General features: G+C 32.8%; 1 long non-coding RNA gene across 1 annotated transcript in view; it reads left to right on the top strand.

The window, feature by feature from the left end:
- Nucleotides 1-25,563, top strand: part of LOC138813525 (uncharacterized) — a 76,342-nt gene that overhangs the window by 48,644 nt on the left and 2,135 nt on the right. Inside the window, exon 2 of the long non-coding RNA XR_011367835.1 lies at nt 23,516-23,606. This is a non-coding gene — a long non-coding RNA (uncharacterized lncRNA). The remainder of the gene's footprint in view (nt 1-23,515; nt 23,607-25,563) is intronic.

A 25,563-nucleotide genomic window follows, 5' to 3' on the forward strand; every position in this document is an offset into this window, starting at 1 on the left:
TCCCAGCCCAAGTTACAGAACATTTATGTATTCCTTTCTGTTGATCTATGATAAATTAATTTAACTCACTTTTTTTTATTATTGTTGTGGGTTGTGGAGCTTGATCTCTGGACCTCAGTCTTGGTGCTGTCCCTCAGCTCTTCAGCTTAAGGCGAGCACTCTACCTCTTGAGCCACAGCACCACTTCTAGTTTTCTGAGTGGTTTATTGCAGATAAGAGTCTCACAGACTTTCTTGCTGGGGCTGGGTTTGAACCCTGATCCTCAGATCTCAGCCTCCTGAGTAGCCAGGATTAGAGATGTGAGCCACTATTTTTTTTTAAATACCAGCTTATTAAGTACAACTAATCTCATCAATGCACAGCTCCAGTTTCAGCTCTTTGGTGGTTAATTGGAGATTGGACTCTTATTGAGTTCCCTGTCTGTGTTGGCTTGAACCACAGTGGTCAGATCTCAGCCTCATGACTAGCTATTGTCGCCCATCTCTGAAGCTATTTGAGAGATTATTGAAAGTATTCTGTCATTTCAGCAATTGTGCACGTTTCAGTGATTATGCTACCTGTGATTAAACTAAAACTAAATCTGTTTCATTCTTTGGTTTTCTAAGAGCTACCTATCAAATGACCACAAGTAAAGAAAATATAACACATAATTGAGGTGTCACAAAATAGTGTCAGCAACCCATTATTTTCTTATAAGGAACATTTATCATTTCCTCTCACAAAAAACATTTCAACTTTAATGAAATATTGTTAGTAAGAATTGTTACTTTCTATAAAGAAACCAGATACTTAGGGTGGCATTGTTTAGTGAGAAATTCACAGACTTAGTGGTAAAAAGAAGTCTCACAACTTAGTTCTGTTTTAACTAAATTACCTGACTTAATTTCCTCAATTGTTAAATAACAAAGACAACCCTAATTTCACACGATTTTGTGACAGTTTTGTGGAATTAGGCATGTCTCTTGACTAGCTTTTGATATAGTTATATACCTACACGTCTTCATAACATACATATTGTAACATAGGTAACCAGATTTTCCAAAATCTTACCCTGAATTCTAGCAGGGTATCTGTATCTAAGTCTACATTTATATCTCTGTCTATATTGGAACTATTCTGTCTGTCTGTCTGTCTGTCTATCTGTTTATCAATCATTTATCTACCTTCTTGTCTTTCTGAGCATAATATAATAGAAAATTTCTGAGTTAATACTCATTTTTCTTTCTTCTAAAGCATTCCTTTTACCACAACCTAAATATGCATATGCTTCTCATGTATCAACTATTATTGGGCTCCTATTTGAGGCAAGAGAGATCTAGCATTGCTAATCCCATACTAGACTCTCAATAAACATACTCATTGAATCAGAAAATACATTCATTATACTGTACTTTATGGTTAAGCCTAATAAAATTTTGCATTAAGCAGGAATTTATGCCTGGATATTAACTGTTTGCACATTAAAATTTTGGATCAAACAAAGCCTCTGATGTAAAATAAAAGGCTTATAGAATTCAGACTAACTTCTTAGATTTCCCTAAGAGATTGACCAAGAAAGCTTTATGAAGTTCCCCTTAGCTTCACTAAACTTTAGTCATGATATATTCCAGACTCTAGGGCCCTAGACTACTTTTCTTAAAGCATTTACTCTAGGAAAATTTGTAATTGAAATTCTTTCCCTGATCCTATGATGTATAAATCTTTACCAAAACTCTTTGAAGTTTTATAAGCCAGGGATGCTTCTCAAGGCATCAGAATCTATCTCATTGATACATAATCAGCAAGGGAGATAACTTTCTCTGCATAGTGTTTTCATATGAAGGGAGTAGTGTAACTTCCAATGGATTTTGGTATGGATTGAATATGTCTTCAGAATTTGTAGTAATTCCAATGAAGCAATGATAATAAATTATATATCTACAAATTAATTACAATATGAGGGCTCTGCCATTAATGGATGGGTTAATATCATTATCATTGCAGTGTATCCAGTATTACAAGAGAAGGTCCTTGTTTACTCTCTTGTTCATAGGATGTCTAACATCCAGTTAGATTAATGCAAAATCCTTTTATCATGTTTTAACCACACTCTAGATCTGTGAATCACCGAGAGTGATCTTCTCATCATAAGACAAAATAAACTTTATTTCTTTATATTTAACCCAGACTATGGTATCCTACTAGAGATGCACAGGCTTGATGTATGTCAATTAGTACGTGAGAATGGTTACTCACAGGAATTAAAAAAAAACATAATTACAATCTCATTCATGTTTGAAGGACCTTTCTCTAGCACTTAAGAAAAACTGCACCAAATAGTTTAGATCATTGATCATTAAAATCCCATTTGTATGTGATCATCACAAAATGAAATACCCTGTAAAACTAATTGATGCTAAAATATATAGAAATTAAAAAGATAACTTAGTTTAGCTAAAAATGAAGTCTTCTTTTTAGATTTGATTTTATCCAGTGCGACTTTTCCTTTGAGAGCTGGAAAATTTATTTATTTTGGGGTGAGGGAACAGTCAAATATAACTTTAACACATGTCAAAATAATGTATTTGGACTTACTAATTTTTGCTCCTAAAATACTTTTTCTCCATAAAACCTCCTATCCTTAAGGATAAGTATTAACAGTAGATTTCCAAGTATGTAAATGTATAGATATAGATATATATGTATCTCACATATGGCCCAAAGACAGCACTAATTCAAAGTATGCTTTGTACTCTTTCTTAAAATCAACTAATTTACTTTATTCTTGCAGTTTGTGTTGTACATTTACTTAAATAACATATATAAAACATTTTAAAGGACGATTTTTAGAAACATTCAAACATGTTAGTGGATTTGGAACTTGCTTTCTTCAGTACAGAATACTATCTATAACAGCAATTTTTAAAATAGCAAAGGCACATTACATGTACATACCTTGTAAAAAAAATACATGAGTTATGAATTATTATGATTAAAATTGTTAGTATTCTACCGTATAGAGCAACTTCAGCTTTGTTAGTTGGAATAAAAATGTGCTAAATGTAGTTTTACCATTCCATTTGTAAGACTATTTTTCTTTTTGTTAATGAATATAAGAAATTGTTAATATCACGTAAGCTAGGTCACTGTTTGATCATTACTATATCCCTAAACATGTCTTCCTTTCCATCTTTGTTTGACACAACTCACTATTCAAATAAGTGCAAAAGCATTTTGTGAACAATGGAAAAGATCAATGGTTACTCTATACCTTTTATAATCTAATCTATTTTCAGAAGTGTAGAAAGAAAAACAATTTATGCAAGACTTTAACTTCATTATTATTTTGCTGAATGTTCAGAAGCCTTACAAACATATCACTGTGTAATTATTAACTTAATACCATTGCATAACTATTAACTCAATGAATCAAAGATGAGTAATATTGCAAAAGTTGTAAGTTTTGTGTAAGGATTTCTTCTACTTAGTAATTCTCTATCTCACTGGCAATATGAGCAAAGGTGCATCAAAGTAACATCATGTCATCATAGAGGTAATAATTTGAAAGTTGGGGTCTATTCCATTTCCCATTCACCTCACAATTTCTTTTACCTTTCACCTTGAAGTTTTGTACCTTTAAGTAAATTTATATAAGCTTTTACCCTTTAGAATGTTCTTCCATTTTAATTATATGCATTTTCTGTTGAAATCTTGAGTTTCCAAATCATTTCAAGAATCAGCTTTCAAAAATCACTGCACCTGCTTTCACTGTATTTGATGTTGGTATAATTTGTGGAGGGGAAGGGCAAAAACAAATCGTTTAAATAGGGATACAAGTGGACCCATAGCAACAATGAGATGTACAAATCATTATGTAGAAAACCGAACTTTACAACTTGGGTGGGGGTAGAGGGGGGAAGAGGACTGGGGCGGGGGGGGGGGGGGAGATTGGAAAGGATGAGTAGAGGAAACAAAGGTGGAGGCAACAATGCTTGATAAGAAATGTACTCATTATCTTGCCCATGTAATTGTAACCCCTCTGTATGGTACTTTCACAACAAAAAAAAAATCACTGCGATGAAAGAATCACATTTGATAGGGAAAAAAAAGACCATAGACCTCTTTTTACCAGTATAAGCATTATTTTATAATGTGTAGCTAGTCAGTATCTTTACAGTATTATTCTCCTCAATTGATCCTATATGTGTAACTATTTAAGCTTGTCAAATATAGTAATAGAAATTATGTCAATTATATGCAAGTGATTTCTCTTGGCACTACACTAATCCAAATAAAGAGAGAAAGCCTTTCTTAGAAATACTTCAGGGTTTCATTTAAACACCCTGCATTGCTAGGCACTGAAATTTGGCTTAACTCTATATATGTCTTTACCTGATCACTCTGTACCCACCTCCAGACAGAAAAAGAAAAAGAAGAAAATGATTTATCTTATCAACCAGAAAATTGAATCACCTGATTATGTCTAACGCTATGTTTTATCTTACTATAGAACTGCCAGGATATCTTTTATGAAGGCTAGATTGTTTAGGGCAAGCAGTTTTAGGGCAAAACTGCTTAAAAGGAACTTATCAACAGTCTCTTGTATCTCAGAATGACTTATCTTTGAGTTTTAACCTTGGCTTTCTGATTTTCTCATTTCTCATATCAACCTTGAGTGAATTTAACAATTGTATTTGCTGACTCTTCTTAACCATCTTGGTCCTGATTACTCCCTGCATCTGACTTCCATTATATCTAGCTATACCAGCCCCTAACAAGCACCCTACTTCCTATTACACCTTAGTACAATGCTAGTGCTTGTTTTTAGTATGCTCCTTAAGTTCTTTATGTCTGGATAACCTACACACCGTTTCATTTTTTCCCTGTCACCTTGACCTCTTATAACAGATATCAGCAGTTAGCAGAAAGACTGAGTGGAAATGGAAAAGTTTCATATGCTTCTCTGAACTCATCTGTCCTAATCTGGTGGAAACTAAATTTACTGACCTTCAAGTGCAAGATACATAGCTTGGGTCACTATTCATATTACATCTACCTTCACATTATGTTTGTATTGTTCTACCATTATTTTAGTCATTGTGAATGTTATTTAAGCAGACTCACTGAAATGGGTTTCCATTTTCATTAAGAGTATTTGAACAAAATATTGTAATAGAAAAGAAGACTAATTGTATATTTCAATGTAATGCTTGTTAATTTTTAAGGATACTTAGTCCAGAATATGAGTGTTTCTACAAGTACTCTTTCTAAGCAGGTTTTAGACAAAAATTATGACTCCGGTATCCACCTACCCTGGTAATTTATTTCTTTCACATTTTTTAATCTCTTGTTTCTTTTACTACTTATGGGAGGTTTGTAAGCTTTTTAGAATAGAAAAATCATTTAAATGCATCTGGTTGAGTAATTGTTTTATTTTGAGGTATGTGGTGTGTTTGGCTAAAATGTATTCTTAGTGTTAAATGGAATAAAATGCTTAATGGTATAAAGCAGCATACTTATGTGCAAATCACAAAGTGATAAACATCCATTTCTATATTTCTACTTCTCAAAAGATACCTGAACTGTACTTAAACACTTTTTAAACCAAAAAAGTTTCTTTATAATCTATTGGATTAAAATTATAAACTATTAAGTATTAATGTTTTATATTAGTGTTTTAAAGTCTCTCCAAATATACTTGGATGGAAGTAATCTGTAATTTTTTTTAACCAGGCAGCTTAGTTTGCGTACATGGAAAATTGAAATACAATAATCAGAATCCAATCTCAGTCAATGAGTAAAACCTAAGAGATCAAGCCAGTTGCATAGAATCAAACAGAAACTCAAAATGTTATAATCACTGTGCTAGTGCTAATTTTATCTTTAGAATTAAATCACATACAAGAGGGCCTTAATGGTTGGAAAGAGAAGGATACACCAAATATTTTCCTTCCACAAGCCAAAGTCTCTTCCAATTAAGTGTAAATAGATTTTGCTTTTGCTTAGTAACTGTGTGTAAGCAGAATGTGACTTCTTAGGGACACTTTCCCATTATGCTTTGTTTAAGTACAGGAGAGAATCCAGTAGAATGGTTGACAAAAGTCTTTTTATTATCTCAGTGAAAAGGAAAACCATTAGTCAAAGAAGATTGGAAATTTTACTGAAAAATATTTCCTTATCATCCTTTTGATTACAAATGTCAACTTTACTACCCATATAGGTTTTTTTAATGTATTTTATTTCATATATTTCCTCATTTGGTTCTCTTTATATTTTACCCAGTATTTCCATGAGGAAATTGAGGCACAGATAATGATCATCTATTTGGGTCTATGGCATAGAAGACATATCTAGAGAAATAATAGCAACACCATGTCTGGCACCAAACACAAGCAGTGTATGTGTCTATTTATATTCCTTGCATAATAAGATGCTATATTAGCTACAGAATATAAGACTTTTTTCAGTTTTTTGTTTATCTTGTTGTACAATCATGCTGCTTTAAGATTCCTTCTTAATCTCTAAAAACAAAATTAATAAATAAAGTTATGGCACATAATGGACACAATTAACAAGTGCAAAATAAAATATGCCATTCACATTATTAATTCCCAAACATTCTTATTTTACTTAGAATTTTTATATTCCATGATTCTAAAAATAATTTGCCAAATAAAGCAAACCTAAAGGCTAGAATTCAGAATTCTGTCTTTTTACCTTTCTCTTGCTTGCTTGGTATAACAGATAGGCTAATTTATCCCATTCTTGTCTTTATACAATAATGAATAGTATATGTTATAAAATATGTGATAAATAATATGATAATACATAATATTATATAATGTATAATAAATATTGTAGAAAATATATATCACATTTAGATAATGGAAATCAACTGAGTCCATTGTTTATTGTGAGTAAGGTTTAAAAAAACATAAAATTTCAGGTAACAATATAAAGATCTAATTCCTCTGATTTACACTAAGCAGCAAAATTACAAGGAAATGTTATAGTTATATTTTAATCTTTTAGGCACACTAACAAATTATATGACTTTATGAATTCACATTTGACCAATAGTTGCATTATAACTCATTTTGATTTACATCCTGCCAGATTTTTTTTTATCATTTTGATAATAGCCACTCTATTGGGATTCAGGTTTATCTCACTGTATTCTTATTTTTTAAAATTTCCCTGATATACGGTATTATTCTGTATACATATTGAACAATTTATGTCTTTCCTTATGAAATCTTTATTTGTATGTGTTACTTTTTATTATATTATTCAGTTTTGTGCAATTGAATTATTTAAGTTCTTTTTCTCTGATAGCTTTTAACCACTCCTGGGACAGTTAGTAAAAGTTTTCTCTAATTCTATTGATTGTTTCTTGACTATTAATTACTTATGTGTTATACAGAACCTATTTTAAGTGTGATTAAATTCCACTTATGATTTTTATTTGTTTTTCTCTTGTGCTCTTTTAGTTTTACCCTTAAAATTATCTAATCAGAAAAATATCTTGAAAACTTTTCTCTCTTCTTACTGTAATGGTTGTGTAGTTTTGAGTCTTCTACTTGCATTATTTAATAAATTTTGAGATGAATTTGAATGTGATGGCAGAAACAGAAGTTTATTCTTCTGTAGATGAACTGTTCAATGCTACATACTGAAGAGAAGGTTCTTAGTAACAGAGATTTTGTTCCTGGTAATCGTGCCCTAATCAACTGGTTGCAAATGTTTGGGTTTATTTACTTTTTCTTATGTAGTTCCATTTATGTGTGCATTTCCCTCCTAGATTCACGCTATATATTTTCCTATGGAATAAAATGGATTAAAATAACATTAAAAATTGTTTGTATTTCCCTACCATATATGATAACTGATGATGACTGTGATTAAAGCAAACAGGTTGTTTTACATATTCTTGGCTTAGATATTATTATTATTATTATTATTATTATTATTATTATTATTATTATTATTATTTTATTTTGGTCTGTCATGGGGCTTGAAATCTGGGCCTGGTTACTGTCCCTGAGCTCTTCAGCTCAAGGTGACCACTCTACTACTTGAGCCATAGTACCACTTCCAGTTTCCTGCTGTTTAATTTGAGATAATGAGTCTTAAAGAACTTCCTGCCTGGGCTTGCTTTGTACTACGATCCTAAGATCTCAGCCTCCTGAGCAGCTAGGATTACTGGTCTTAGCCATTGTCACCTAGCTTAGATAGTATTATTAAAGTGAATATACTAACTAATCTATAGTTTTAATATACCACTTGGCCAAATAGCAATGATATTCTTCACAAATGTAGAAAAATAAATCCATTAAAATGGCCACAAAGCAATCTTGAGCAAAGCTGAAACTGTTGCATTGTAGCTGATCTCAAATGCTATTAAGTATATTAATTTCAAAATAATTGATTTTGTGTCCAAAAATAATAGATTATAAATTTTTAGAAAGCAAGAGACTTAATGTAATTTCTTATACAGAGTAAACAGACAATAACTAGAATAGAATCAATGAAGCTAAATAGAAAAAAATGAACAGTAACACTAATATTTTTGAGAATTTATGTTTACCCTTATTTAGATTATTTTATAAGCTTTACTGAATGTATAATTATGGGAATGTAATGATGTATACTTATATGTGGGTTCTGAACTGAGTACAGAGTTGAAACACAAGTAGATATTTAGTAAGTCGTGATAAACATCTAAACACATGGAAGAGATAGATAAAGACATCTAGATTTTATTTATCATCTTGGGATTGCTCATACATTTTCAAACATTTTTCAGAAAAGGAAAATATAATGTAAAAGTTAACAGTTAAAGTAAATCTTATTTGCATATTTTTATTATCTTTATGTAGTTTTACAAAGGAATGTCCATTAACCAAAGCAGTTTATATATAAACTACATCTTTATTATTATCACCCTTTCAATAAAATACATTATGTATTCAATACCTAAATATATCTACTGCTTAAGTACTAAAACAAGGGTGTGTCACCCGCGCACGCATGCAAATCCTGGGCCTTTAACTCTGAACCTGGTTGCTGTATCTAAGCTTTTGTGCTCAAGGCTGTCACTCTTGACCCACAGCTCATCCTCTGACATTTTGGTGGTTAATTGGAGATAATAGACTCATGAGCTTTCCTGCTTGGGCTGGCTTTGAATTCCAATCCTCAGATCTCAACCTCCTCTGTAGCTAGGATTACAGGTGTGATCCATCACTGCTGAGCTCAGGATTTGTATTTTTAAACCATAATTTTTATGTTAGAGGAGATTATTATCATAAAATAGCAAATCACATTTCTTCAGTTTTATTTCAACTGAAGTGATGAGATTGATAAAAATTTTTCTAATAGATTTTTTCAATCCTTCACATTTCAAGGTGCACTCAATAAAATTAGATTTCCATGAGTGTTGGGCTTCACTTACTATCTTCTGTAAATTCATTCAACAAAATCTTATCTGCTGTTTCATTACTTGAATACTTCTTCTGTTTCTATCAAATAATTTCTTAATAAGAAAGCAGCTCAAACAGATTTTTAAAGGAAAACTCAATATGCTTATTGGCACAATTTTGAATGATGGTTAATTGCTGAATTGGGGACAAATGATTCTGCTTGATATGCTCAAGCGCTTATTCAATTGCTGATGATATGATAGAGAACACAGATGTGCCTAAATATTAATAATAACATTGCTGCATATTCAGTGTATGCCCATAATTTGGTAGAGCTTAATTGCAATATGGAATTTATAACCATTTGTTTATCTGTGAAAAACAAATAATACCTATTCAGAGAAGCATTTCATTAGTAGTCCTGGCAGTGATTTGGGGAAATATCAGTGCCAGATGTGGACACAAAGAGACAGGCAGGAATCAAACCAAAGTAATTCTTGGTCACTGTGAAGTCCTTATTTGTGCCTAAGGATATTTACTTGCTTTGCTTTTAATTATATATATATATATATATATATATATATGCATATATATATACATACATACATATATACAGATGTATATATTCAGCCTCTATTTACTTTCCCTCAAGTTCTTCATCCTGAACATAAAACTATATTTTTAGATAAATACTTCATGTGATAAAATGACATATTCACAGAATTAGATTTTACATGTGTTTAATCATTTATTTTAATAATATAGCACACAGAATAACTGAACCATGCTCTTGTAATAAATCTTATGATCTTTTATGTTCACAACTACAACTACTTCCAGTGTTCAATAACATGCTTAATTTTTATCAAAGAAGCCTGATAGTAATTACAATTTGGTACTTGGTTTCATCTATAAAGGTATGCCTATTTATACGTTTAATCTTATCTTACCTAAAACAAAATTTTTATATTTTTTATTCCTTTTCAAGGGTGGCATCTTTAAAGAAAGATTAAATAAAAATGTAATGATGTTTATCTATTTACATGAACCCACTTTCATTATAAGTATTTTTCTTCTTGTTTCTTATGAGCTTTAGAACTACTTGTTTTGCTATTTTTGAAACGGACTTCCTCAGTCAACAGGAAACCTCATACAATATTGATGAATGTCACACATCAATGTTAAGCTTCTACTGCAGAATCACTAGAAAATATACCACAGTGTAGGATTGTGAAACGCTCTGAAAAATTACAAAGAAGAACATTATAAGACAATATCTCAGATAAGCACAAATACAGATACATTAAAAAATATATAAAACCTCCATAAAACAATAGCAAACCAAATTTAGTAGTATATTAGTGTATCATAGATAATGATGAAGTCAAACAATTCAACAGAGTATACAACAATTAGTCAACCTTTACAAATCACATTTTGGATGATACCCATACCATGATCTGATTTCCAGTTGTTGTCCACAGACAGAGTTTGTGTTCTTTCTTTACCTTGTTTTGAAAGTGATTGTACCAGAACTTGAGTTCAGGGATTCATATTCTTGCAAAGCTTCTTTTTTTCCCTTTCTTTCTTTTCTTTCTTTCTCATTCTATCTTTCTCTCTCCTTCTCTTTCTTTTTTTAATTGCTGGTCCTGGGGTTTGAACTCAGACTTGTGCTTTGTCCCTGAGCCTCTTTGTTCTCAAGGTTCTACCACTTGAACTATAGCACCACTTCTGATTTTTATCTGAGTAGCTTATTGGAGATAAGAGTCTCACAGACATTCTTGCCAGGGTTAGATTGGACCCTGGTCCTTACATCTCTGCCTCCAGAGTAGCTAGGATTGCAGGAGTGAACCACTGGCATCTGGCTTCAGTAAATTTTGTGTTCATAGCTCAAGCTTTACTACTTGAGTTTGCCACAAATCTGGCATTTTGCTGATTAGCTGGAAACTGAGTCACTCATTTTGTTTTCTGCCCATGCTGGCTTCCAAACACAATCCCAGATTTTTTCCCCAAGAAGAGAGTAGCTAAGATTACAGGTGTGAACTACTGACTGCCAGTTGTGTTTCTCTTTCTTACCCGAGAAGTTTCTACCCTTAACCAATCTTGACCGATAACATGTCAGATTCTACTTTGTCTATTATCTGATTAATCACCTTTTAGCATATAATGTTATACTTGTAGATAATATTAAACTTTATAGATAAGACAAAATGGGAATAAAATTACTCAGTTGACTAAATGGCTAAAATACATTTTTTTCTCATTTGTTTTCCTGGCTTCGTCCATTATAATGGTAGACTGGTTATAAGTGGCCTTTAATATCCTTGTTATTGCTCTGAGAAGACTGTGACTCTTAAAGGTTCTTTATTACCAGCTACAAACTTGAGCATAAAATAACCTAAGGTGGTCGGGCGACGGTGGCTCACACCTGTAATTCTAGCTACTCAGGAGGCTGAGATCTAAGGATCGAGGGACAAAGCCAGCCCCAACAGGGAGGTCCGTGAAACTCTTATCTCCAATAAACCATCACAAAACCGGAAGTGGCATTGTAGCTCATGTGGTAGAGCACTAGCCTTGAGCTTATGACAGCACCCAGGTCCAGAGGTCAAGCCCCACCACCGACAAAAACAAAACAAAACAAAACAAAACAAAAACAAAAAAACCCTAAGATTGCTTTATAAAAATAAGCACACGCACATATCAAAAGTACTTCTTATTGTTAGTGCTTTTTGCAGATTCAAACTCTACCAGAATAAAACTAATTTTTATATATCCAATTATTTAAACCTAGTCAAAACAAAGTGCTAACCACTTAGTGGCTACTTGCTTTATATTCCTTAAAAACAATCCTATAGTCATAGGACCTTGAAGTTGTTTTTTTTTTTTTTTTTTTTGGGTCCAGTCGTGGGCCTGAACTCTGGGCCTGGGCGCTGTCCCTCAGCTTCAGCTCAAGGCTAGCACTCTACCATTTGAGCCACAGTGCCACTTCCGGCTTTTTTCTTCTTGCTTATGTGGTGCTGAGGAATTGAACCCAGGGCCTCATGCATGCAAGGCAAGCGCTCTACCACTGAGCCACCTTCCCAGCCCAGGACCTTGAAGTTGTGAAACCTCCAGTCACAGAGTTTTCATTGTTTTCTGCTGTGGTACTGAATGAGTTCACCTAAACTTATATGTCTCCTCTGATTTTGGTATCACTTAGGATTTTCTTTCCAACTTTCTCAACAATCTCTCACACATTTAGTCAATTAAAGATATCCTGTTGTCCACTCATCACTAACAATATTTCACCAAGTACTACTTTTCTTCTTAATTAAGCACAACTATTTCAAAATCCTTAACTATTAATATTATTATGGAATCATCAAGTAATGTCTAATTGGCCACATGTACAGTTAGGCTCAGAGCTAGCTTTCTCCCAGTAGAAATCAAAAAATAAATGAAAGAGATATTGCCCCCAAAGTGCTTTAAGATAAAGGCTTGAAGTGCGAGAAGGATGTGACACACTGTTTCTATCTTTGAAGATGGATGGTAGCATTAATCAAGCAAAGCAAATAGCCTTTAAAGATGAACTATGACCTCTGGCTAACAAACCACCAAAAAAAAAAAATACAGAACAAAGTTTTCCTGTTATGAAGAACTGAATTTTACTGATCTAGATAAGCATCCAGAGCACAGAGATAGGACCTCAGTCTAGATATTTATTTTGTTTTCATGAATCTTAGTAGAATATTTGTCTGAGAAATCTATATTTCTGACCTACAGAGCTGAGATCATAAATGGACATTTTTTAACCTGATGTCAGGTGTGGGGAAGAAATATAAATCTAATAACTTAAAAAAACTTTTCAATTCATTTCTAACATTTCTATGTATGTCAGCAAACATTAAAATATTTTCTTGTGTTCTACTCCTATAACTATCAAAAGAGTTAATGATATAATTTCTGTCTCCCATGATCATTAAAACTGGTTACCAGAATCTTACTCCTAAGTATATCAAATCTAGAATAGAACAAAAACATATAAATTAAATTTGTTTTCTTAGTATATCTTAAAAATGCTACTACCTTTCATAAAACTGTTTCAGAAAAATATCTGTTCACCAATGTGAAATATTTTGTTTCCCATTCCAAGTTTAAAAGGTGAAAAAAATACCTTGCTTATGTGTATATGATAGCCTCTATGAATCAGTTTTTTCTACTGTGAGCTTCTATTCCCCTTTTTAATGTAATAAAGTATCTTATAAATCTCCTTTCATTTACTGACATGACAATATAAAGACATGGAATGGATGAAATGTACTCACTTATCTCTCCAAAATCATATGAACATAAGGGACACAAGAGGAAAACAATGTGATCTACTATTCCCTCAATACCAAAAAGTAGGTAAAATAGCAATTGGGAAAGTCTATAAATCTTATCATTATTTGGAAACTCAAACTTTTACTAGGTTTTAAGGATTATGCCAATGTATTCTATAAAACTTTTGGATGACATTCACATGTTTCAAACCAAGCCTTTATCTGATGAACAAAAATTTTCACTTGGCACTTAGTACCCACCCCCATCTGCTCCTGCCATTTCCAGCTGCTTCCTTATGGCCCATGAATTGAGAAGAGACATGAGTATAAATTAGCTATAATGGGAATACTATCTACCCTTTGGACCTGCTGTTTCTATGACATCATGGGTTTAAATTCTAAATTGTCAACTTGTGGAAATTTGATTAATCATTTCCTAGAATAGACAGTCCAAGGTTGTGGACCTTTTTAATCTCTGCACTAAGTATATTGAATATGTTTATGGAATTTTGAGATGTTTTAGAAGTCATTGAGATTTCTTCCTATTAAAACTTAATAGAGGGCTTCCAATGTTAATTAATGTTATTGAAAATATTCAATGAGAAAAGACAGTATTTATCAATCTAGAATATTTGCACAAGTATTCATGTATTATGCACATGTGTCCAGTATAAAAGCACACACTTTTGAAGTGTTAGGAGATGCAACTCACACATCTATGCATCTAATCAGTTCGGTAATACAACAGTGTCAGGAGAAATGAGGATGTTGTGATGGCAGCAGGAAGAATACTTAACATGAGAGTATTAAATTAAGAGTGATGTGATTTATTTTTAATTTTGGTATAAATTGAATTTCCAGATTTATTTAATCTTCTATCCAAGGCATAAAGGAGAGCAAAAAGAAAAATCATAAAGAACTCTACACAAATGTTCTTTCATTATCCTAAGATTTCACTTAGTTATTTAACAAATATTTGCTTCACACAATTGTCAATTATTTCTTCACTAGCTTTCATTTGGAGAAATATTCACAGAAGTTGAGACAGGAGACAATATGACACTAAGTTCTAGAAAATATTATCAATCCAAAAATATATATCTAAAACAAATGCTTAGGTCATTTATTAACATATGTGGACTGCTTGATATTGCAAGCTGATAAGTAATGGAGTTGAAAATGTAGGAGTTTTTTCTTCAAAATCTCATTGTCTCAATTATGTATCTATTCTTATAAATGTCTCATATTGTTAACATTCCCTAATACAGCCTGTTTTCTGAGAGAAGTAACATATCAATTTAGTAATATCTGGATGTGAGTTAGAACCAGATTGGCAAATACATCCGGAGATGTGGAAAAATAAGATCACCAAATATTAAGAGTAGATACATCACTCTGAATGAATTAAAAGTGATGGAAAAATCACTTCTTGACTTTCCTTGTACATGCCTGCTTCTGAAAATGGACCTAGTGTTATATTGAGACACCTTGATCACTGTCTACATTAACACTCTGAAAGTATCCCTTAAAAACAGATAAAAAACATACATCCATACTCATGTTATAAACACCTCATTTCTGAGAATATAAATTGAAATGTCATGGATTATCTTGAAAAGGATTGGATGTTACATGCACACTGCACCATTGTGTCTTCATTTGTCAATTTTTCTGTGTCTCAATCTCAAAGAATTGTAAAAGTTCTGGAAAGGATAGACAGCTTAGTCTCTGTAGTGCTTAGGAGTAAAACAAATTTTTATAAATAAGAAATTTAATTATTTTAAAATATTGGGAAAGATTTTAGAAAACATTCCAAAACCCGATCAAATCATTTTATTTATTATGACATACATTTTTTTGAAAACATTAATCTCAAAATTACAATGTCTACCTTTCCTTCATATTTTAGCTTACATGACATAAAGAGCTGGTAACATTAGAGTTGATCCAAAAATCTTTCAAGGGCAATTACTGAGACATGAGTATGTGAGTCACCGAGTGGCTCAATTATCTACCAAATTATACAGCATTTTCATCAGCAAAATTCTCTTTATAGATCTAGCACTTTTAATACAGGATCCTTATATTCTTGATACTTTTCTTTCTAACAAGAGTCTTTAACCATAATTCAGAAATCATATAAAAATGAGGATTTCATAATCTTTTGAGATAACCTGATGAACAATAGTCTTTAACTATAATTCAGAAATCATATAAAAATGAGGATTTCATAATCTTTTGAGATAACCTGATGAGTATCAAAAATTCAGCTATCAAAGGTGCTCCTGCAATGTATGATAACATGAATTTATTTTCCCTTTGACCAATGGTTATTATAATGATTATAATTATTTCAGGTGTGTTTCATCTCCCTTCCTGTCATGTTAAGTCCACCAGATACAAAACACAATATACCATGCTTATTCGACTTTTATTCAATAAATGTATAATATATATAATAAATAATATAAAATGATGTACTTCAATAGCAAAAATGAGTGTTTTATGTCTTCCAATATACACAAAATCACAGTGTTGCTGTTGGAGAACATAGTGTGATAAAATTATCATTGGATGACTCTTATCTTTTCCAAGGTTGAAGAATACTGGTTTTCCTGAACATTCATAAAATACCTCAAATGAACCTCAGTACACTTAAGGGAATTTTTAATGGACTATCATTCTTAACTTGTATCATTAATGAAGAAGTAATATTGTCATAAAAATGATTACAAAAGATTCACAAATCAAAAACTTTATTTTATTTATTGTGTGCCAGTCCTGGGTCTTGAACTCAGGACCTAGATAAATTTCCCTCTTTTTTTTGTTTTCATTCAAGGCTAGGGCTCTAAGACTGGAGCCATGTTACTTTTCAACTTTTTCTTTTCTTTTTTTTTTTGTATAGATGATGTACAAGAAGTTAGAGTTACGTAAAACAATGAGTATATTTTAAATATATATTTATTATAAACATACTGTACAGAGGGGTTACAGTTACATGAGTAAGATAATGAGTACATTTCCAATGGAGCGTTGTTTCCACATCCTTTGTTTTCCCCCTACCATCCCTTCCATAAGTCTCAGGGTCTTTTCTGCCCATACTGACTTTAAACTGGGATTTTCAAATCTCCCTCTCCTAAGTAGCTACAATTACAGGAACAAAGCACCACTGCCCAGCTTACTTACTAGTATATAACATTGCCCTAGGAAGTTCTCAGGATAAAACACAGAAAATAATTTTGAATAGTTATGGTTGGAGCCTAAAATTCTCCATTTTTGGCAATTTCCTCAATGCTGGTATTACTTCTTTCAGGAGTTCAATTTCTATAGCAAAAAATGATTTTACGCCGGGCGCCGGTGGCTCACCCCTGTAATCCTTGTTACTTAGGAGGCTGAGATCTGAGGATCATGGTTCAAAGCCAGCCCAGGCAGGAAAAGTCCATGGACTCTAATTTCCAATAAACCATTAGAAAACTGAAAATGGCGCTGTGGCTCAAGAGCGCTGGCCTTGAGCTGAAAAGCTCAAGAGGGATAGTGCCCAGGCCCAGAATTCAAGCCCCCCAACCTACCCTCCCCCCCAAAAGAAACAAAAACAATACAAAACCCCCCACTATTTTATTATAATAATTTTATTGTATGTAAGTAGTTTTTTTATTGTGAAAATACTGTACAGAGGGTTTACAATTACATGGGCAAGATAATGAGTACATTTCTTATCAAGCATTGTAGCCTCCTCCTTTGTTTTCACTTCCCATCCTCCCCCTGCCCCCCGAATCCTCCCTTCCCTCCCCCTCCCTTCCCCCCCCCACTAAAGTTGTAAAGTTCGTTTTCGACATAAGGACTTGTACATCTCATTGTTGCAATTGGTCCACCATGTATGTAAGTAGTTATAAAAAGAGATTAAATTCCACAGTGTATCTTTATGAATGTCAGTCCTCCCATCAATCCCCCATCTCCCTCAGCACTACTTATTGCCTCCATTTTCCTAGTTTCGTTTTCAAATATATCCATTGAATATATGGCTGCTTTCTCGACCCTTCTCTTCTTTCATCTGCCCACTTCTTAGGACCTTAATTCCCAGGACAGCTCATGTAGCAGCTTCCTGGTTTTCATTTTTTAGACTGTAAGTTAGTTACTCAAAGAAGTTACAGCCCTGGAATTCTGCCCTGCACACATTATATTTTAGTTAATATATGTGCATGTATATTTATGTACATGTACATATTATAATGTACATGTTTGTATATAATACATGTAGATTTAGAAGTAACTACCACATATGGGAGAAAACATGAGTTCTTTATATCTTCCAGCCTGACATACTCCATTTAACATTTAACATCCATTTCTTTGCAATTGATATAATATTGTTCTTCCTGATGGGTGAGTAAAATTCAATTATACATGTACATATATATGTGTATAAATATGAATATATATATTAGAAGAGTAAATTTTCATTTTACACATGAACATATATAGATGAACATATACACAGAAAAACCCATATATATATATATATATATATATACATACATACATATATACTTATACATATATATACAGTGAGGGATTTTATCTGTAATATTTTTCCCCCCGAATTACTTTTACAATTGTGCATTCATTTATTTAAATACTTTACAGCTCTTTATAATAAAATTAACTAACCAAGTGTACATAATTGGAATACGCTGGAAATATATCCATGATATTTAGAAAAAGATAAAATATTGCAAAATTCTACACTGTAGTGAACACATCTGTATTATTTACACATGACATAAATAATATATTATTCTTTTGATAAAGTATTTCAAATTATCTTAAGGTTTGCCAAGATGAGAAAATTAATTATTAATTAATTATCAATTATTAAATAATATAATAATGTCAATGTGCTAGAAGATAAGAATTTTGTGATAAATATTCACAAAAGATCAATTTATTAACAATATAATGACTCATCTTTATCTCAGAGTCCTTATTTCCCCAGAGCAACAAAAAAATTGCAGGCTCACATAAAATAGCATACCGATTTTAATACAAAAAATTCTCATCTATTTAAAATGTAACTCACATTTACTGAATAACAGGGAACTAGTATTTGAAAAGTGGCAGAGGGAAGGTCAAGGGGAGTAAGGTAGACAACTGAAGAGAGGAAAGAGGAGAAAATGCAGATATAATATTCACTGCATATTCAATGAAACAAAGAAAGTTGAGGAGAGAGGTAGGTTTGGGAGGGATGGGAAAGAAGGATGAAAGAGATGACATAGATGAAAGTGCATTATATTATAACCTAATTTGTGAATAGTCACCGCTTTAGGCAAGTTTTAAAAGATAACAAAGTTATGATGAAATAATGCAACAAAATAATGCAATGAGTCTAGTGATATTATCATGGAAAGATGTCAATGAAATCTGAATAAAATTTCTCTACAGCCAGACAATAGCAAATTATACCTGTAATCTTAGCTCTAAAATAATCTTAGATTGAAAGATCAAGGTTTGAAGCCAGCCCAGGCAGGAAAGTCTGTGAGACTCCAATTAGTCACAGAAAAACCTATAATTGGTACTGCGGCTTAAGTTGTATAACAGTCTTGAGCAAAAGGAGATGAGGGAAACACTTAGGCTCAGAGTTCAAGTTCCAGGCCAGAAAAAAACAAATACACATTTCATATAAGGTGCAGTATTACTAAGCACACTACAGTAGTGAATGTTCATTCTTTATATGCTCATATTTTAGATACTAGGTATATACATATATATGAGTGGGTGTATATACACATATATGTATATATAGTTTTATTATGTAAGATTCTTTATATAAGGGCTAAGAGCAATTATCATTTCTTGGTTATTCTTACACTAATAGACAGGTTTTGCAGTTCAATATATTGTATTTTGATAACATAGCAAAGAATAACAATGTTTTCTATCTAAAAACCTTATATTCTTGCAAGTTTTATAAAATATTTGGAAAGTACAGAAGGTTTATATTTTTTACCTAAGCTATACATACAGAATCCAGAGGTTTAAGAGGCCAAATTGATAGTCGAATATTGTTCTTTTCATTATTTGTAATAATCACATGTGATTCAAAATGCAAGAATCCTGGCCTAGGACTACAAATTCTTTGCCCAAATAGTAATATTCGTTTTAATCTTTGAAATCACAAGGGAAGCCAGTGATTATAACAGGAGACTCAGAAGCTATTGGAAAGAAAACTCACATAGGGAAAGTTAGCTGCTGATACAGGAGAGCCATGGAAGCACATGTAGTTCAACAAAGACACAAAAAGGTTATTTAGTGACTAAAATCCAGCTTTGTTCATAAACATGCAAAATATCAAGTTCATGATCAATAACACTCCTCGGGAGCAGAGAGAGTTTCTCTTGCGAAACAGTGTGTTGACTCTCATCAAGTTTTTATTGGCTTTCCAGAGATTGCTGTTATAAAGGTAGTATTGTAAATAAATTCCTTAATTTCTCTAGCACATTGACTCTGGAAAGAATATTTCTAAATGATATTTGGATAATTATATGTGCTGAAAAGGTGAAAGCTAATATTATCCCTGTCTTTATAAATCCAAAGAAAATAGTTATAAAATGTTGCACATTTTATTTCCTTATTGCTACTTCATACTCGTCTTCTGACTTATAACAAGTTATAAACTTATGATTATATTCATTTTATGAAAGTATAATAACAAATTCCAAAACTAAAAATTGGGAAGAATCTGCGTGAAAGATTTGGATGTGTATTACCTGAAAAAATAGCATATCTACTTTCTTTATTGTTAGTATTTAAATATAAGTGAATGGTAAAACTGATTCTAAAACAATTGACAGGTAAGTCATGGGGACTAATTTATCTAAACATAAAGTTGATAATAATATCTTGGTGAGAAATCACATCCCTATTACATACAATGCAAAGAAGATATTTTAATTGTGTCTCATTCTTACCATCACTATTGGTGAATCTCATCATCAATAATAAAGCATATACTGGCAATCCAACTCTAGTCTGGAACACAGACTGAATAGTGTTTGAGCTGGGAGATTAAGATGTGGAGACCATTATTACGGGACTGGTGGGTCTCTCGCAGACCTTGTCATATAGTGTAATCAGTCCATTTAGAAAGTGGACTGATTGATGCTCAGAAAGGCCCTCCTAAAACATCACTACGTGGAAGAGAATAGGAAGAGGTTATTGTAAGTAAGATGTATTAAAATTTGTCTCACAGTGCCAATTTTTGTTTCCATTCTCCAAATTTACCAGCCACTGTATACCAGTACATAACTTCAGAGTTTAGAGTGAATTCCTTTGTTGGCATTGCCAGGAAAATAATTGGTAGCTGAGGGCAAGATACTGAGGCTCTCAGGTATATGCAATGATAAAACACTCAGACCATCCCATTGCATATGAGACAGAACAGTTGATAAAAAAAGGCTAAGGTTTATTCCTGAAGACTTGAGAATATAAAAATAGTAGTACAAAACAAAGGTCCCATTGTTTCCCTTATTTGCAATACTAGTATATGTCTGAGACAAGCAGCAAAGGTCAGATAAGATAATGTTAGGCGTTCTTCAGTAAATGGTGCTGGGAAAATTGGTTAACTACTTGTAGAAAACTAAAGCTAGATCCTTATATATCATCCTGCATCAGAATCAACTACAAATGGATCAAAGACCTCGGAGTCAAAGCAGACACCCTGAAAACATTACAGGATGGAATAGGAGAAACCCTAGGTCTCCTTGGCACAGGCAGAAATTTTCTAAATAGAGACCCAGAAACACAACAAATCAAAGAAAGATTGGACAAATGGATTGCATGAAATTGCAGAGCTTCAGCATGGCAAAGGACATAGCTAGCAAGATCAATAGAATGCCCACGTTTGGGGAGAAGATCTTTACTAGCCACACAATGGACAAGGGTCTCATATCTGAAATATACCTGGAACTTAAAAAAATAAATCCCCAAAAACAAATCTTCAAAGAAAGAACTGCCCAATGAATAAGTGGGCTAAAGACTTAAAGAGAAACTTCTCTGAAGAGGAAAGAAGAATGGCCAATAGACACATAAAGAAATGCTCAACCTCCCTAGCCATAAAAGAAATGCAAATCAAAACAACATTGGGATACCACCTCACCCCAGTTAGAATGGTATAATCAAGAAATCGAATAACAACAGATGCTGGAGGGAATGTGGACAGAAGGGAACCTTACTGCATTGTTGGTGGGAGTGTAAACTTGTTCAACCACTTTGGAAAGCAGTATGGAGATTCCTCAAAAGACTCCACATAGAGTTCCCCTATGACCCAGAAATCCCACTTTTGGGCATTTACCCAAATGATGATCACAAACAAGACAACACTAAAGCTACAAGCATGACTATGTTTATTGCAGCATTATTTACTATAGCTAAGATAAGGAACTAATCTAGATGCCTTTCAGTAGATGAATGGATCAAGAAAATGTGGTATATATACACAATGGAATTCTATGCCTCCATCAGAAAGAATGACATTGCCCATTTGTTAGGAATTGGAAAGACTTGAAAAAATTATATTAAGTGAAGTTAGCAAAGTCCAAAGAAACATAGGTCCCATGGTTTCCCTTATTTGCAATATGTATGAGTCAAGCAGAAAAGGTCAGATAAAGGGATGTTAGGAAAATGAACGCTAAGATATGTATTCAAATGTTTTTTTTTTCTTTCATGCGATTGTTGCTAACACATTTATAAAATTATTTCTTTGTTGCTTTGTATGTCCCTCCCCCACAGTATAACCCCTGCTTTCACTGTATTTGATGTCGGTATAATTTGTGGAGGGGAAGGGGAAAAACAAGTCGTTTAAATAAGGATACAGGTGGACCCGTTGCAACAATGAGAAGCACAGGTTGTCATGTCGAAAACGAACTTTACAATTTGGTACTGGGGTGGGAGGATTGGGTTAGGGGGCCGGAGGGGGGGGCGGCGGAGGCTGGGAAGGGATGGGAAGGGGAAACAAAGGAGGAGGCTTCAATGCTTGATAAGAAATGTACTCATTATCTTGCCCATCTAACTGTAACCCTTCTGTACAGTATTTTCACAATAAAAAATTAAAAAAGATGAACTTTACATTTGGTGAGGGGGAGGAGTGTAGTCTTGGAGATGGGAGGGCAGCGATAGTAGGGGAAAAACAAAGGAGAGGGCAACAATGTTTGATAAGAAACGTACTCATTACCTTGCTCATGTAAATGCAACCCCTCTACGGTATTTTCAAAATAAAAAACTTATTACAAAAAAAACTTACATTCAATCAGGTACTAAACAGTCTGGAAGTGGAACTGATTATGTTTTTGAGTATATTTTATCTTTCATATTTCTTCTTTCTATTACTTTATATTTATTTTTATGTCAGATAAACATATTTGCATATTTTGTATGTGTATACAAAATCCAAGATGGTATTAATTTTCCTCTAGGAGTTGAAAGTGAGATTTATTGGCCACCATTAATTTCTACTAATCATTTGAGATAAAACCACATAAGAAGCCTTGTGACCATATCAAAGAATAAAAAACTCTAGTATCTTAGAAAAAGAAATAAAAGTAATGGTTATGACCATAAGAACAAGTCCCAATGTTAAAGAAAGAAGTTAATTAAGAGAGAATTTTCTAAGACTTCACTCCTGGTTTCTAAATGGCCTCATAGTAATAATATAATTGTGTAACCGTTTGTAATAATATGTCTCTCCTTCCTTGCTCCTTGTTCTCTCTCCCGCTCTCCCCACCTTCTCTCTCTCCCTGCTTTCACCTTTCTATTTTTCTAAAGAGATTCCTTGCAATCAAAAGGAAAACATGACCGCAGATAACAAAACAAGTTGTCCTGGAGCCTGACCATAATCCATTTCAATCAAAATGAGGTACATGGGAGTGCATAAAATATTTTATGATCGTTTTTATTTACAGTGTTTTAGTTGGAGAATAATTTAGTTCTAGGTAATTTACCTAATAAAAAGCATCAGCAGGCTGTGTTTTTTTGGGGAAAAAGTCAGGAGTTACAGGAATTAATAGAGTACCTTTTGTTAGCTGCAAGTGGAGTGGTGACTTTAAAACAACACTCTCAGGGCCAGTAAGCTAATCATACCTGCTCTGTAGACAGGTGGATAGGATGTAAATCTTGGACTCTTTTTTTTTATGTTTGTGATATTTAACAAATTACTTAGCCAGTTTCTTATCAGTTTCTTATCTATAAATGAGGATAAACTGAGCCACATTTATCCTTGTTATATTGGTAAATTATAGAATGAAGAGTATACTAATCATTTAACAAATTAAATATATTTATTTAATAAATAAACTCACCAATAGGTGGGGTACATAAAGAATGTGTTTGGTACTCAGTGGTAGATCTCTAACAAGTAAAAAAATATGTAAATTCAAATCCCAATACCTCAGAGGAGGAGAGAGGGAAGGAGGAGAGAGAAAAAGAGGATAGGTTTAGAAGTATCCCTTTAAGAAAGGAAAAAAATTAAAGTTAATGATGTATAAAACATGGAAATCTATCATAGGCAAAGGGTATTATAGCTACTAAAATGTGTCTGAGCATTATAAATTATTTGGGAAAACAACCAGAGGACACAAAAATATGATTGTGTATTTTATTTTGTTTCAAACTGTACTCAGCATGTTTCTGTCTCTAGTATACTTTGAAATGAGTCACAGGGTTCAGACAGTAAAAGCTTCAGTGAAAAACAGGTATTAAGGGATAAAGGCCTATGGGGAAAGCACATATTATTAAGGTACTGCTCCTTCCCAGCCAGTGTCCAATCTAGTACAAATTTTGTCAACACCACCTTCAGAATAGATTCGGGCCCTGACTTCTTCCCATCTCTATTTTCTACCTTCATCTTATACTTTCATTTTATGTTGGTGATGTTGAACAAAGTACTTAGCCACACTTTAGTTTCTTATCTATAAATGAGGATAAACTGAGCCATACTTATCCTTGTTTTATTGGTAAGTTATAGAATGAAAAGAAGTATACAAAATATTTAGCAAATTAATTTATTAAATACACATACTTAATAAATAAACCTACCAGTGGGTGGTTTAGAAGAGTGTGTTTAGTACTCATTGGTGCAATGTCTAACAAGTAAAAAATGGAAGTTCAAATCCCAATATCACAAAGGCATATATTACCTCTATTTTCTATCTTCTCAACTGGTTTATTGCATAAGCCTAGAAACTGTTCTCATTAAAAACTACTTTTGATATTGTGATATTGAACAAATTACTTAGCCAGTTTCTTATCAGTTTCTTATCTATAAATGAGGATTAACTGAGCCACATTTATCCTTGTTATATTGGTAAATTATAGAATGAAGAGTATACTAATCATTTAACAAATTAATTTATTAAATAAATATATTTAATAAATAAACCCACCAATAGGTGGGGTACAGAGTAAAAGTGATTCTTATAAAAGTTAATAATTTCCTATTCTCCCTTTGTCCTAGTCTTTCCAATCATCTCCTGTGTAACCTAAAAACAAAGCCAGTTTATTAGTAAGGAGCAAAAGACTATCATACTCTATCTACCTCTCTCTCACCTCATTTTCTGTACCATTGTGTTCAATCCAGAGATTCTTCAATTATTGATGTTTGGTTTCTATTTGGGGGGGTTCTCATGGAAGAGAACTTTTTGTCTACTAAAAATCATCTTCCTTACACTGTCCTTATACTTTTCCTGACATTTTCTATTTTCATATCCTACAGCCATTTACTTGTTAATGGTTCAATATCCCTGATTAAGAAACGAAATCAAAGTCAGTGGTGGCTTTCTGCTGTTTTTGGCACATCTGGATTCCTGCATGCAGGA

This window comes from Dipodomys merriami, unplaced genomic scaffold (assembly GCF_024711535.1).
Source record: "Dipodomys merriami isolate MVZ:Mamm:240054 unplaced genomic scaffold, mDipMer1.0.p SCAF_6, whole genome shotgun sequence".
NCBI lineage: Eukaryota > Metazoa > Chordata > Mammalia > Rodentia > Heteromyidae > Dipodomys > Dipodomys merriami.